The sequence below is a fragment of the Engystomops pustulosus genome, chromosome 9, assembly GCF_040894005.1.
Source record: "Engystomops pustulosus chromosome 9, aEngPut4.maternal, whole genome shotgun sequence".
NCBI classification, from domain to species: Eukaryota; Metazoa; Chordata; class Amphibia; order Anura; family Leptodactylidae; genus Engystomops; species Engystomops pustulosus.
In genome coordinates, this window is record NC_092419.1 from 22,943,349 (window position 1) to 22,960,192 (window position 16,844).

Genomic DNA, 16,844 nt, shown 5'->3' on the forward strand with positions numbered 1-16,844 from the left:
ATCAGAAATTAGCTTAATAAACCACTAGCAGCATGTTGTCAAGCAGCTTAACAGCTTCTAGATCATGTTTCTTTCATGGCCTGGTGTGATGGATAATCAACTTTAAAGAGAGACCTAAATTGGTTTTATGAAGTCAAGGAGGTGGAGAGTTTAACACTGAAGTCCAGCTTTCCCTGCCCTAGAACACCTAGAACCTAGAACAACAGTATCATGGCCTCCAGAGAGTTCAGTTCAGATCTCTTTATCTAAGCAGACAATAGGGCACATTTACTTACCTATCCGTAGGAGTTCACCTAAAGTGCATCGTCCGACGATAATGCACTGTGCTGCGATTCACTAAGATCGTGCACCCGATATCCTGCATCTGTCACTTCCCCACTCAGGTCCACCGGAGTTCACCTTCTTCCTGGTGCATGTAGGCGCTTGATTTTGCGAGACAATTTGGAATCTTAAATCCCGCGCTCAGTCCAAATCAGACAGATCGTCAGATGGCCCGTCCCTGATTTGTGTTGCTTGAAGAGTCATTATCTCCTGCTGCAGGTCACTCCTATTTATCAGTACCCAGCCATGTAAACAAAGATCCCACAGTCTGCACACAGCACTAAAGGAAACATCAGGGATGATGAATTAATTGATAAACATTTAAGGAATATTATTAAGGCGGAAAAGGCACATGGGCAATGTATGTTAAAGAGTAGTCAAACCCTTTCTGGTTCCGCTAGAATTGGAAAACAATTTGCTAAACTTGAGCTGCAGTGGTCACTAACCAGTGGCTGGGGGAATACATAGGACTGTGTGGCCATATACATTGGTCCCAATATAACAACTGACAATACTGCAGACATATCCTGACCCCTGCGCTCAGTCTCAGATGGGTGAAAAGTCGGGCAGCGCTGCTGGATAACCAGCATTTGCATCCTGACCCCCGAATGGTGAAGATAAGGAAGTTCTAATAGCAATTCTACAAGATCTGCAAAGTCGTTTTTTCTTCTTTCTCCACATTTTATGTTCAAAGCTCATTGGACAATTTTTAGCAATATATAAAGCAAAGAATAATAAAGGTCACACAAACCCAGTAAGGTCAGAGAACAGCGAGAAGAAGTCTCCACACTCCTATAAGGCGCCTTAATTGTCAGACTCTCCATAAGGAGACCTCTTACTTTCCGACCCCAGAGGGATCCAGAGAAATTGAGAGTCTTTTAACAGTCGCAAGAGTTATTAGGGGGAATATATTGAGACTGGAATGTTAAATGCCAGCGTTAAAATGTTAATAATAAAAACAATAAGAAGAAAAATAAATGAAATAATAATAATAATATTTACTTATACAGCATCATCAAATTGCCCTCTGGTGCTCCACCACTGGGATCTACAAAAAGGCTCTGGGCTCTTAGTAAACCCATAAGACATCTCTGCCAGGTCAGCCCCGCCCCTGCCCAGCTCTCCACCCCTTCATGCCCAAAGTGGCATATGGGGCAGAAAAGCCTGAAACCCGGGTAGATGGGGATTTTACATGCCTTCCCTGCCAGAGTGATAGGTCATGAAGGCTACAATTTTAGTGGCCAAAGAAATGTTAGAACAGGGAAGGGGAGGATGGGAATTAAGTCACCCCCCCCAGAAGTGTCCCGTATGCAGGGGTGACACAAATATAATCTAGGGTTCCAGATCTGTAAATAACGTTCTATCGGGACCTTGGCTCTTCCATCCTGCAGATATGGAACATCTCTCGATTTCTCTCCGTTTTATACACCTTCAATCCTTTTATAGTCTTTAGTTGAATATCCAATGGATTTGCATAAATGTCCCAATGGGGTTGAGCCAAGATTTAGAGTTATCTTCCATTGAGTATAGTGGAAAACATGCTGGGAGTCATGAGAACAGGGTCCGGTTCACCCCAATAACTAGAGCTGCAGGTGAAGCTCCGCCGCTCCATTCATTCTCCTGCTCAATTACCTCCGGCTACTCCATAACCACATATGGAGGGGCAGTGCACACGCTCGACCTGCTGCACCTTTAAGATGGGAGACCCCTGCACCCCTCATTGTGGAGGTCACAGAAGTCAGAACCTTAGTGATCAGCCTGCTGCTCTCTGTCCTCTTGATTAGGAATAGTTTGGGGCTCACAAGTTACTATACAGAAAATTGGAGACCTCTGTTTTAAAGGGTAAAATAATTATTGACGACCTAAACATAGAAGAGGTCCACACCCACCACCCACACAGATCAGAGAATAGAATAGGAAGAAGACAGCAACGTTCCTTGTGTAGTGGCAGAAGGGACTCAATACAGCTAAGTTCCTACTCAAATGAATGGGAACTGACCTGCAGTAACCTGGTCTGACCACTACACAGAGAATGGCGCTGTTTGCTTACGATTCTATTGGCTCTGTATTAGAGTACAGGCAGTCCCCTACTTAAGGACACCCGACTTACAGACAACCCTTAGTTACAGACGGACCTCTCTGCACAATGTGACCCCTGGTGAAGCTCTCTGGATGTTACTATAGTCCCAGACTGCAATGATCAGCTGTAAGGTGTCTGTAATGAAGCTTTAGTGATAATCCTTGGTCCCATTACAGCAAAAAATAGTGAAACTCCAATTGTCATAGTGGAACTACAATTATAAAAGAATACAGTTTTGACTTACATACAAATTCAACTTAAGAACAAACCTATGGAACCTATCTTATACATAACCCTACTGCCTGTACAGCAGCATACCCATAGATATTTTATCACTGTTTCATCCCAGACATCCCCTTTAAGGCATCTCTAAGAGAGTGATGTAAATAAGTCTCAAAGTAAAACCAGGCAGCAAGAAGGAGAGAAAAAAAAAAACAATAAAAAAAGAATCACGAGAGAAAAACAACTGAGTATTAAAAAATAAACTTTCACCCTTCTCCTTGTATAAAAATAACACATTTCCATATCTTTTTGGAGACACAAATTCCTTTTTATGTGCGAAGAGAAAATATTCCTTTTATTAGAAATCCACAGCTACTATTCCCCACAAAGACAAGTGAAAGGGCAGATTATTGAAGTTTTCAAAGCTCATTCCAGACTTGTGCTTTTCGATTTTTTTTTTATTATTTTATTGCATTTTTTTCTTTCTTTTTTTTGTTTGTAACCGGCTGCAAACATCTATCGGTATCAAATGAAATAGCGAAGCGAGCGAATCAGCCAGACAAACAATGCGTCTAATAATAAGTCATAACATGGCCTGCGAGATGCCGCTGCGCACAATAAACAAAGTGCGTGTAAAACGTGCAAACACTGCGCAAATTATCACGGCGAGTCGGGAATACAGCAATTAGCTTTGTTCATGGAAATCAATGATCACGTGACATAATTATCAGGTAATCAAGTGAGGAGAAGAATTACTGTATCTGATTGACTCCTCCCACCAGATACTAGTATAAGTAATACAGGATAGGAGTAGTAGTAGTGTGCTGTGTCATACAATACAGGAGCAGTCTGTGTGTGGGATAGAGCGTGTGGGAGCAGTCTGTGTGTGATAGAGAGTGTGGGAGCAGTCTGTGTGTGTGATAGAGGGTGAGGGAGCAGTCTGTGTGTGATAGAGGGTGAGGGAGCAGTCTGTGTGTGTGATAGAGGGTGAGGGAGCAGTCTGTGTGTGTGATAGAGGGTGAGGGAGCAGTCTGTGTGAGAGATAGAGGGTGTGGGAGCAGTCTGTGTGTGTCATAGAGGGTGTGGGAGCAGTCTGTTTGTGTGATAGAGGGTGAGGGAGCAGTCTGTGTGTGTGATAGAGGGTGCGGGAGCAGTCTGTGTGTGTGATAGAGGGTGAGGGAGCAGTCTGTGTGAGAGATAGAGGGTGTGGGAGCAGTCTGTGTGTGTCATAGAGGGTGTGGGAGCAGTCTGTTTGTGTGATAGAGGGTGAGGGAGCAGTCTGTGTGTGTGATAGAGGGTGTGGGAGCAGTCTGTGTGAGAGATAGAGATGTGTGGGAGCAGTCTGTGTGAGAGATAGAGGGTGAGGGAGCAGTCTGTGTGTGTGATAGAGGGTGTGGGAGCAGTCTGTGTGTGTGATAGAGGGTGTGGGGGCAGTCTGTGTGAGAGATAGAGGGTGTGAGAGCTGTCTGTGTGTGTGATAGAGGGTGTGGGAGCAGTCTATGTGTGTGATAGAGGTTGAGGGAGCAGTCTGTGTGTGTCATAGAGGGTGTGGGAGCAGTCTGTGTGTGTGATAGAGGGTGAGGGAGCAGTCTGTGTGTGTGATAGAGGGTGTGGGAGCAGTCTGTGTGTGATAGAGGGTGTGGGAGCAGTCTGTGTGAGAGATAGAGGGTGTGGGAGGAGTCTGTGTGAGAGATAGAGGGTGTGGGAGGAGTCTGTGTGAGAGATGGAGGGTGTGGGAGCAGTCTGTGTGTGTGATAGAGGGTGTGGGAGCAGTCTGTGTGTGTGATAGAGGGTGAGGGAGCAGTCTGTGTGTGTGATAGAGGGTGTGGGAGCAGTCTGTGTGTGTGATAGAGGGTGTGGGAGCAGTCTGTGTGAGAGATAGAGGGTGTGGGAGGAGTCTGTGTGAGAGATAGAGGGTGTGGGAGGAGTCTGTGTGAGAGATAGAGGGTGTGGGAGCAGTCTGTGTGTGTGATAGAGGGTGTGGGAGCAGTCTGTGTGTGTGATAGAGGGTGAGGGAGCAGTCTGTGTGTGTGATAGAGGGTGTGGGAGCAGTCTGTGTGTGTGATAGAGGGTGTGGGAGCAGTCTGTGTGTGTGATAGAGGGTGTGGGAGCAGTCTGTGTGAGAGATAGAGGGTGTGGGAGGAGTCTGTGTGAGAGATAGAGGGTGTGGGAGGAGTCTGTGTGAGAGATAGAGGGTGTGGGAGCAGTGTGTAAGATGGGCAAGAACTAGGAACCACATATGGAACATTAATCCCTTCCTTGTTCCAGCCCCCGAGGATCCTGACATTTAACCCTTCTCTGCTATTGGTCAACAAAGAATTTACATAAATTCTTCTTCTTTCCCCGATCACCCAGGATGCCAGGAGTAATGTCTTCTCTCCTTCCATTACCAAGGTTGTTACCACGAACCACAATGTTTACAGCCAATGCCGGTTTCCAGAGTCAGTTCTGTGGGTTTGTTCTTAAGTTGAATTTTTATGTAAGTCGGATCAGGTATATTCTGTGTAACTCCAAATAAAGTATTTTTTGTCCATGTAACAATCACATTTTCATCTTTTTTGAGAACATGAGAACAAGGAATACCAATAAAGCCTCACTGCAGAAACATTTGATTCTTACCTTATCCTGGTGCTAAAGTTTAGTAAATCCCCAACATCAAGAGACCTTCACCCGGGATCACAGGGCAAAGAGATCCGTCTGTAACTCGGAGTCGCCTGGAAGTCGGGGACCTGCTTGTGTATTACTTCATCCCCTTCTTTTTGGATAATTTAGAGCAAAATGGATGTTCTCATGTTGCTGATTCTTCAAATTACAGGCGGTCCCCTACTTAAGGACACCTGACTTACAGACGACCCCTAGTTAAAGACGGACCCCTCTGCCCACTGTGACCTCTCTGGATGTTACTATAGTCCCAGACTGCAATGATCAGCTGTAAGGTGTCTGTAATGAAGCTTTATTGATAATCCTTGGTCCCATTACAGCAAAAAATTTTGAAACTCCAATTTTTTCAGAGGCAAAATAATTTTTTGTCTGGAGCTAAAATGATAAAATATACAGTTTCGACTTACATACAAATTCAACTTAAGAACAAACCGATGGACCCTATCTTGTATGTAACCCGGGGACTGCCTGTAGTAGAATCTGCCCCGGATCCCTGACTGCCCCATTTTTCCGTAAATATTTAATGATTTTTTATATTTGTTATTGTTTAGATTCCGTATTTTATACAAATAACATGTAATGTAAAACACAGGGATAGCGATACATCCAACTCCCGCCACACATCTCTCTCCTCGAGTTGATTGTAATCACATTTGTTGGGGGCAATTCATCAGTTCCAAGAAAATGAAATGACCCGGTGCAGTGGGGACTCAGCCTGGAAGCTGCCCCTGCCATAAAAGACGTATGAGGAGATTTAGGATATAGGAAGAAACCCGTAGAATCCGTAGGACTGCGGCCCATACGCCATTAACCATGGGCATCACATCTCTGGAGGACCGGCTTTAATTCCAGCTCTGTCACAAATGGAATGAGTTTGATGGTCGCGGTGAACAGTAATGTATGACATAAAGCCGCAGCACTCCCAGCCGAGACATCCCACTCTCCTCTCTGCTACAAAATAAATCCCATTAGATAGAAAATATCTCATCCTGGAAATTAGAAGAATCATCCAGAATGTCTGCAGCAGGTTCTGAAATACCGGAGCACAGGAGGGAAAAACCTGCGGCTCATATATAATCCTACAAAACTATTGTCATATTATTTTACATAGTATTGAAAGTGTATATAGCAGATCGATCATGAACATAGGGGGCAGTATTATAGTAGTTATATTCCTGTACATAGGGGGCAGTATTATAGTAGTTATATTCTTGTATATAGTGGGCAGTATTATAGTAGTTATATTCTTGTATATAGGGGGCAGTATTATAGTAGTTATATTCTTGTACATAGGGAGCAGTATTATAGTAGTTATATTCCTGTACATAGGGGGCAGTATTATAGTAGTTATATTCTTGTACATAGGGGGCAGTATTATAGTAGTTATATTCTTGTACATAGGAGGCAGTATTATAGTAGTTATATTCCTGTACATAGGGGGCAGTATTATAGTAGTTATATTCCTGTACATAGGGGGCAGTATTATAGTAGTTATATTCTTGTACATATGGGACAGTATTATAGTAGTTATATTCTTGTACATAGGGGCAGTATTATAGTAGTTATATTCTTGTATATAGGGGGCAGTATTATAGTAGTTATATTCTTGTATATAGTGGGCAGTATTATAGTAGTTATATTCTTGTATATAGGGGGCAGTATTATAGTAGTTATATTCTTGTACATAGGGAGCAGTATTATAGTAGTTATATTCCTGTACATAGAGGGCAGTATTATAGTAGTTATATTCTTGTACATAGGGGGCAGTATAATAGTAGTTATATTCTTGTACATAGAGGGCAGTATTATAGTAGTTATATTCTTGTACATAGGGGGCAGTATTATAGTAGTTATATTCTTGTACATAGGAGGCAGTATTATAGTAGTTATATTCTTGTACATAGGGGGCAGTATTATAGTAGTTATATTCTTGTATATAGTGGGCAGTATTATAGTAGTTATATTCTTGTACATAGGGGGCAGTATTATAGTAGTTATATTCTTGTATATAGTGGGCAGTATTATAGTAGTTATATTCTTGTACATAGGGGACAGTATTATAGTAGTTATATTCTTGTACATAGGGGACAGTGTAACAGTAGTTATATTCTTGTACATAGAGGGCAGTATTATAGTAGTTATATTCTTGTACATAGGGGGCAGTATTATAGTAGTTATATTCCTGTACATAGGGGGCAGTATTATAGTAGTTATATTCTTGTACATAGGGGGCAGTACTATAGTAGTTATATTCTTGTACATAGGGGGCAGTATTATAGTAGTTATATTCTTGTACATAGGGGGCAGTATTATAGTAGTTATATTCTTGTACATAGGGGGCAGTATTATAGTAGTTATATTCTTGTACATAGGAGGCAGTATTATAGTAGTTATATTCTTGTACATAGGGGGCAGTATTATAGTAGTTATATTCTTGTATATAGTGGGCAGTATTATAGTAGTTATATTCTTGTACATAGGGGACAGTATTATAGTAGTTATATTCTTGTACATAGGGGACAGTATAACAGTAGTTATATTCTTGTACATAGAGGGCAGTATTATAGTAGTTATATTCTTGTACATAGGGGGCAGTATTATAGTAGTTATATTCCTGTACATAGGGGGCAGTATTATAGTAGTTATATTCTTGTACATAGGGGGCAGTACTATAGTAGTTATATTCTTGTACATAGGGGGCAGTATTATAGTAGTTATATTCTTGTACATAGGGGGCAGTATTATAGTAGTTATATTCTTGTACATAGGGGGCAGTATTATAGTAGTTATATTCTTGTACATAGGAGGCAGTATTATAGTAGTTATATTCTTGTACATAGGGTGCAGTATTATAGTAGTTATATTCTTGTATATAGTGGGCAGTATTATAGTAGTTATATTCTTGTACATAGGGGACAGTATTATAGTAGTTATATTCTTGTACATAGGGGACAGTATAACAGTAGTTATATTCTTGTACATAGAGGGCAGTATTATAGTAGTTATATTCTTGTACATAGGGGGTAGTATTATAGTAGTTATATTCCTGTACATAGGGGGCAGTATTATAGTAGTTATATTATTGTACATAGGGGGCAGTATTATAGTAGTTATATTCTTGTACATAGGGGGCAGTATTATAGTAGTTATATTCTTGTACATAGGGGCAGTATTATAGTAGTTATATTCTTGTCCATAGGGAGCAGTATTATAGTAGTTATATCCTTGTACATAGGGGGCAGTAATATAGTAGTTATATTCTTGTACATAGGGGGCAGTATTATAGTAGTTATATTCTTGTACATAGGGGGCAGTATTATAGTAGTTATATTCTTGTACATAGGGGGCAGTATTATAGTAGTTATATTCTTGTACATAGGAGGCAGTATTATAGTAGTTATATTCTTGTACATAGGGGGCAGTATTATAGTAGTTATATTCTTGTATATAGTGGGCAGTATTATAGTAGTTATATTCTTGTACATAGGGGACAGTATTATAGTAGTTATATTCTTGTACATAGGGGACAGTATAACAGTAGTTATATTCTTGTACATAGAGGGCAGTATTATAGTAGTTATATTCTTGTACATAGGGGGCAGTATTATAGTAGTTATATTCCTGTACATAGGGGGCAGTATTATAGTAGTTATATTCTTGTACATAGGGGGCAGTACTATAGTAGTTATATTCTTGTACATAGGGGGCAGTATTGTAGTAGTTATATTCTTGTACATAGGGGGCAGTATTATAGTAGTTATATTCTTGTACATAGGGGGCAGGATTATAGTAGTTATATTCTTGTACATAGGAGGCAGTATTATAGTAGTTATATTCTTGTACATAGGGGGCAGTATTATAGTAGTTATATTCTTGTATATAGTGGGCAGTATTATAGTAGTTATATTCTTGTACATAGGGGACAGTATTATAGTAGTTATATTCTTGTACATAGGGGACAGTATAACAGTAGTTATATTCTTGTACATAGAGGGCAGTATTATAGTAGTTATATTCTTGTACATAGGGGGCAGTATTATAGTAGTTATATTCCTGTACATAGGGGGCAGTATTATAGTAGTTATATTTTTGTACATAGGGGGCAGTATTATAGTAGTTATATTCTTGTACATAGGGGGCAGTATTATAGTAGTTATATTCTTGTACATAGGGGCAGTATTATAGTAGTTATATTCTTGTCCATAGGGAGCAGTATTATAGTAGTTATATCCTTGTACATAGGGGGCAGTAATATAGTAGTTATATTCTTGTACATAGGGGGCAGTATTATAGTAGTTATATTCTTGTACATAGGGGCAGTATTATAACAGTTATATTCCTGTACATAGGGGGCAGTATTAAAATAGTTATATTCTTGCACATAGGGGACAGTAGTATAGTAGTTATATTCTTGTACATAGGGGGCAGTATTATAGTAGTTATATTCTTGTACATAGGGAGCAGTATTATAGTAGTTATATTCTTGTACATAGGGGGCAGTATTATAGTAGTTATATTCTTGTACATAGGGGGCAGTATTATAGTAGTTATATTCTTGTACATAGGGGCAGTATTATAGCAGTTATATTCCTGTACATAGGGGGCAGTATTAAAATAGTTATATTCTTGTACATAGGGGACAGTAGTATAGTAGTTATATTCTTGTACATAGGGGGCAGTATTATAGTAGTTATATTCTTGTACATAGGGAGCAGTATTATAGTAGTTATATTCTTGTACATAGGGGGCAGTATTATAGTAGTTATATTCTTGTACATAGGGGGCAGTATTATAGTAGTTATATTCTTGTACATATGGGGCAGTATTATAGCAGTTATATTCGTGTACATAGGTGGTAGTATTATAGTAGTTATATTCTTGTACATAGGGGGCAGTGTTATAGTAGTTATATTCCTGTACATAGGGGGCAGTATTATAGTAGTTATATTCTTTAACATAGGGGCAGTATTATAGAAGTTATATTCTTGTACCTAGGGGGCAGTATTATAGTAGTTATATTCTTGTACATAGGGGAAAGTATTATAGTAGTTATATTCTTGTACATAGGGGGCAGTATTATAGTAGTTATATTCTTGTACATAGGGAGCAGTATTATAGTAGTTATATTCTTGTACATAGGGGGCAGTATTATAGTAGTTATATTCTTGTACATAGGGGGCAGTATTATAGTAGTTATATTCTTGTACATAGGGGGCAGTATTATAGTAGTTATATTCTTGTACATATGGGGCAGTATTATAGCAGTTATATTCGTGTACATAGGTGGTAGTATTATAGTAGTTATATTCTTGTACATAGGGGGCAGTGTTATAGTAGTTATATTCCTGTACATAGGGGGCAGTATTATAGTAGTTATATTCTTTAACATAGGGGCAGTATTATAGAAGTTATATTCTTGTACCTAGGGGGCAGTATTATAGTAGTTATATTCTTGTACATAGGGGAAAGTATTATAGTAGTTATATTCTTGTACATAGGGGGCAGTATTATAGTAGTTATATTCTTGTACATAGGGAGCAGTATTATAGTAGTTATATTCTTTTACATAGGGGGCAGTATTATAGTAGTTATATTCTTGTACATAGGGGGCAGTATTATAGTAGTTATATTCTTGTACACAGGGTGCAGTATTATAGTAATTATATTCTTGTCCATAGAGGGCAGTATTATAGTAGTTATATTCTTCTGCATAGGGGGCAGTATTATAGTAGTTATATTCTTGTACATAGGGGGCAGTATTATAGTAGTTATATTATTGTACATAGGGGGCAGTATTATAGTAGTTATATTCTTGTACATAGGGGACAGTATTATAGTAGTTATATTCTTGTACATAGGGGGCAGTATTATAGTAGTTATATTATTGTACATAGGGGGCAGTATTATAGTAGTTATATTCTTGTACATAGGGGACAGTATTATAGTAGTTATATTCTTGTACATAGGGGGCAGTATTATAGTAGTTATATTCCTGTACATAGGGGGCAGTATTGTAGTAGTTATATTCTTGTACATAGGGGACAGTATTATAGTAGTTATATTCTTGTACACAGGAGGCAGTATTATAGTAGTTATATTCTTGTACATATGGGGCAGTATTATAGCAGTTATATTCGTGTACATAGGTGGTAGTATTATAGTAGTTATATTCTTGTACATAGGGGGCAGTGTTATAGTAGTTATATTCCTGTACATAGGGGGCAGTATTATAGTAGTTATATTCTTTAACATAGGGGCAGTATTATAGAAGTTATATTCTTGTACCTAGGGGGCAGTATTATAGTAGTTATATTCTTGTACATAGGGGAAAGTATTATAGTAGTTATATTCTTGTACATAGGGGGCAGTATTATAGTAGTTATATTCTTGTACATAGGGAGCAGTATTATAGTAGTTATATTCTTTTACATAGGGGGCAGTATTATAGTAGTTATATTCTTGTGCATAGGGGGCAGTATTATAGTAGTTATATTCTTGTACACAGGGGGCAGTATTATAGTAATTATATTCTTGTCCATAGAGGGCAGTATTATAGTAGTTATATTCTTGTGCATAGGGGGCAGTATTATAGTAGTTATATTCTTGTACATAGGGGGCAGTATTATAGTAGTTATATTATTGTACATAGGGGGCAGTATTATAGTAGTTATATTCTTGTACATAGGGGACAGTATTATAGTAGTTATATTCTTGTACATAGGGGGCAGTATTATAGTAGTTATATTCCTGTACATAGGGGGCAGTATTGTAGTAGTTATATTCTTGTACATAGGGGACAGTATTATAGTAGTTATATTCTTGTACACAGGAGGCAGTATTATAGTAGTTATATTCTTGTACATAGGGGGCAGTATTATAGTAGTTATATTGCTGCGTATTATAGTGGTGATAATAGTAAATATTGGTTTGGTTGAATAATTTTAACCATTTTATAAAAATTGCATCATTCTGTAGGGGATTTTAGTGATTGTAAAAAGAAATTCCCTCCCAATGTAAATGGAGTAGGAAACCTCTGCTGTTGCCTGAGGCATGATGGGAATAAGATGGCATCTTCATGAATCATTTTTCTGTATATTAGAGCCTTTACCTGTTGTTTGATGCTAATCTCAGTCCAGTACTGTACAGGAAGGGCCACTCATTTCTAGCATTGCAGGAAAAACAACTTCATCTATTGTTCATTAAAGGAAACCTACCACTACGGATCTATCTATTAAGGTAGATCCGGTGGTGGTGCATCTAAGGTATGTAAGGATAGCCCTTATTAGGGCTTATCCTTAACACCCTTCTATCTTTTCTAATCTTTAATTAGGGTAATATGCACATTTTCTAAAGAGGTTACACGGTGCAGGTACTCTGCGCCCTAGTAGCCTCTTTGAGCCTCCTTCCCAGACATCTTCATCGTGCAACTACAAGGAGTTGCACGCACTCATCCATGAAGCCGGAGTTCTGTGCATTTGCAGTAGTTCTGGCTTTGGAGCCGAGATCGTGCAGCCGCTGGCCTGTGTTTTACGCATGCGCAGAACTCTGGCTTCACGGACAAGTGTGCACAGCTCCTTGTAGCTGCGAGCTGAAAATGTCTGGGTAGGAGGATCACCAAGGCTACTGGGAGGTGGACTAGCCGCGCCGTGTAGCCTCAGCTCCAGCTACTTCACGCCCCAGTTGCCTCTTTGATCCTCCTACCCAGACATCTTCAGCACACAGCTACAAGGAGCAGCACGCACTCGTCTGTGAAGCCAGAGTTCTGTGCATGCGCAGTAGTTCCGGCTTTGGAGCCGAGATCACGCAGGCGCTGGCCTGTGTTTTGCGCATGCACAGAACTAAGGCTTCGCGGACGAGTGCGCACAGCTCCTTTTAGCTGTGCGCTGAAGATGTCTGGTAGGAGGATCAAAGAGGCTACTGGGGTGTGGAGTAGCCGCGTCGTGTAGCCTCAGCTCTGGCTACTCCACGCCCCAGTAGCCCCTTTAGAAAACTTGCATATTACCCTGATTAAAGGGAATCTTCCACCCTGATTCTACCTATAAAGGTAGAAGGGGTGGTAGGTGGATGGATGGGACATGAGGATAGCCCTTTTTGGGCTAATCCTCACGCCCCGCGTGTCTTTTACAAAACTTTATTACATCTATATGCTAATTTTTTTATGCGGCTACTGGGGCGTGGAGTAGCCGTACATGAGGCTACTAGTCGCGGCTACTCCACGCCCCAGTAGCCACGTTATTCCGCCTACCAGGTAATCTTCGGGTCCTCGTCCGGGTCCCCTGCATTCTGTGCATGCGCAGAACACAGGCCTTCGGCTGCGCAGCCGCGGCTCTGGGGCCGGAACTACTGCGCATGCGCAGTAGCCGGGGGACTCGGACGAGGGCGCGCAGCTACCAGGAGCTACGCGCCGAAGATTACCTGGTAGGCGGAGTAACGCGGCTACTGGGGCGTGGAGTAGCCGCGACTAGTAGCCTCATGTCCGGCTACTCCACGCCCCAGTAGCCGCATAAAAAAATTTGCATATACATGTAATAAAGTTTGTTAAAAGACACCCGGGACGTGAGGATTAGCCCAAAAAAAAGGGCTATCCTCACGTCCCATCCATCCACCTACCACCCCTTCTACCTTTATAGGTAGAATCGGGGTGGTAGGTGCCCTTTAAAGATTAGAAAAAATAGAGGGGAGTAAAGGATCAGCCCTAAAAATTACTATCCTTACATACGTTAGATGCACCTACCACCGGATCTACCTTAATTGGTAGATCTGTAGTGGTAGGTTTCCATTAAATAAACCCACTATAGTGTTTGATTACTGATGCGCCTGCTGAGATCATTTGCTTCCATTGGGTTCTAGAATCTCCCCTTGCGGAGGAGGACGGGGGTGACATTAGTTGTATTTAACAATAATTTCTTTTCTCAGGAAATCGGAAAGCGTTGAGCCTTGGCTCTAATATCGTCTCTTCGCTGCGTTTAATCGTGTTTTTAACATACATGAATTATTACAGCTCATTCGCACTCAGAACAATGAACCGTAACTGTCTCCTTATTAAGAGTTTTTGGGGGAGGACTTTTAGAAAAAGACTCTTCTTTACCTTGTAATTAATTGGCCGACAAGGGAAAACTGCGGCGGAAGAAAATTCAGATAAAACAATCTTTCTTACCAGAGATGACATTTGTTAAGAAATCTTTTTGAAGACTTTTTAAAACATGCATGAGAATCTACCAATTACTGAACCTACTGAGAGTTCTGTGCGGGAAAAATCGAGGAATTATCATACAATAATAATAAAAACATGGGTGAGATAACCCAGGGCGCAATCCTATGGACGGCACAGAAGAAATTCTTCCTCTAGATTGTTTGCCGCATCCTCTACTCACACAAAATACATCAAACCTGCAAAAACCGAGATACCAGAGCGCCCTCTGCAAGACAAGTACTTGTATCCGTAGTCCAGGCCCTGTGTCATGTTGTCCTACTTCTCCCCGATGACATGTCCTGCTCCCAGATACTGGCTCCTGATTGGTAAAGCACAGAGGGTCCATTAGCTGTTTGGACCATATGAAGCTGTAGCAGCAGCAGACTGTTAAAAATGAATTTATATATCAGGATTAAAGCTTCTCCAAGTATCCTGGAGGTGTGTCCTCACACTGCTGAGCTCTTTGCTCTCTGAAGCCAATGTTAGGTAAAGGCCCTGGAGATATGTGTAATCATACATCACACTGCTGTGCTCTGTGCCCTCTGCAGCCATTGTTAGGTAATGGCCCTGGAGATATGTGTAATCATATGTCACACTGCTGTTCTCTGTGCTCTCTGCATCCAGTGTTAGGTAATGGCCCTGGAGATATGTGTAATCATATGTCACACTGCTGTTCTCTGTGCTCTCTGCATCCAGTGTTAGCTATTGCCCTTAGAGAGATATGTTATCAGACCTTTGTATTTGTTGTTAGTAAAAGCAGGACTGTGAAATACAGATTTATATTCAAGGATTGAAGCTTCTCTAAGTATCGTGGAGGTGTGTTCTCACACTGCTGAGCTCTTTGCTCTTTACAGTCAGAGTTAGGTAATGGTCCTGGAGACATATGTAATCATATGTCACACTGCTGTGCTCTTTGCTCTTTGCAGTGAGTGTTGCAGAGATGTGTAACCAGACCTTTGTGTATGTTGTTATTAGCAGCAGGACTGTGAAATATGGATTTACATACCAGTATTGCGCTTCTCTATGTGCACTGGATGTATGCACTCACACTGCTGTGCTATTTGCTCTATGTAGCCAGTGTTAGGTATTGTCTTGGGAGACATTTGTAATCATATTTTTGTGTATGGTTTTAGTAGCAGCAGCACTGTGATTTATATTCCAGGATTTTTAGATTATCCAATTGCACTTGGAGGGTGTCCTTACACTACTGTGTTCTGTGATCTCTACAGCCAGCGTTATGTATTGTCCCTGAAGAGATGTGTAATAAGACCTCAGATTGCTCTAAGTTATCTACAGGCAATGTTAGGTATTGCCACAGGAGGGATGTGTAATCAGACCTTTGTGTATGTTGTTGGTAGCAGCAGGACTGTGAAATATGTATTTAAATTCCAGGATTAACGCTCCAAGTATCCTGGAGGTGTGTCCTCACACTGCTGTGTTCTTTGCTCTCTACAGCCAGCATTAGGTAATGGCCCTGGAGACATATGCTATGCTACGTCAAACTACAGGCAGAGTTAGGTATTGCCCCTGGAAGGTTGTGTAATCAGACTTTTGTTAATACTGTAAGTAGCAGCAGGACTGCTGACAAAGGCCAATGGAGACATGTAATCACCATGATGTGCTCTCTGCAGCCAGTGTTAGGTATTGTCTTAGGAGAGATGTGTATTCATATCACTGTGTTTTTTGTTAGTAGCAGCAGCACTGTGATATGTGGATTTATATTCCAGAACTGTCCCTTACCCAAGATCACTGGGGGGGGGGGGGGGGGTGTCCTCACACTACTGTTCTCTGTGCTCTCTGCATTCAGCGATACATATTGTGAGAGATGTGCAATCATATAAAATTTGTTGTAGATGTTGTTAGTAGCAGCAGGACTGTGATATAAGCATTTATATTCCAGAATCGTGGCTTCCCCACATATACTGCAGGCATTAGATTTATTCACATATTTAGGTTGCAGTAACATTTCAGTAGCTCCGATTCTGCCACCGGGGAAGGGGTTAATAACGCTTCTTTGTTATTTTATCCCCATTCACTCCATCATTACAACTAAAGATTTCATTGGACATAACCATCCAAGTTCAGAAATAGAGCTGTCAGTGGGATGTGCGCGGGGCTGCTCCTTCCTGCAGCTGAGGACGCGCCTTTCCCTCCGCCAGACCCTATCATTAGACGCCGGCGCTGATTACACGGTGGCTGCCGATGCTGCATTGTCTAACACTTCTCATCACATCTACGTTTCTCCATCTTGAAGAAAGAAACAAATACTCAGATTTTGGGGCTTTACATAGAATTTCATGGAATCAGTGATGAAGGATGAGATCCAGCACAATCCGTCCCCCCGAGCAATGAGTCAGTAAATAAACC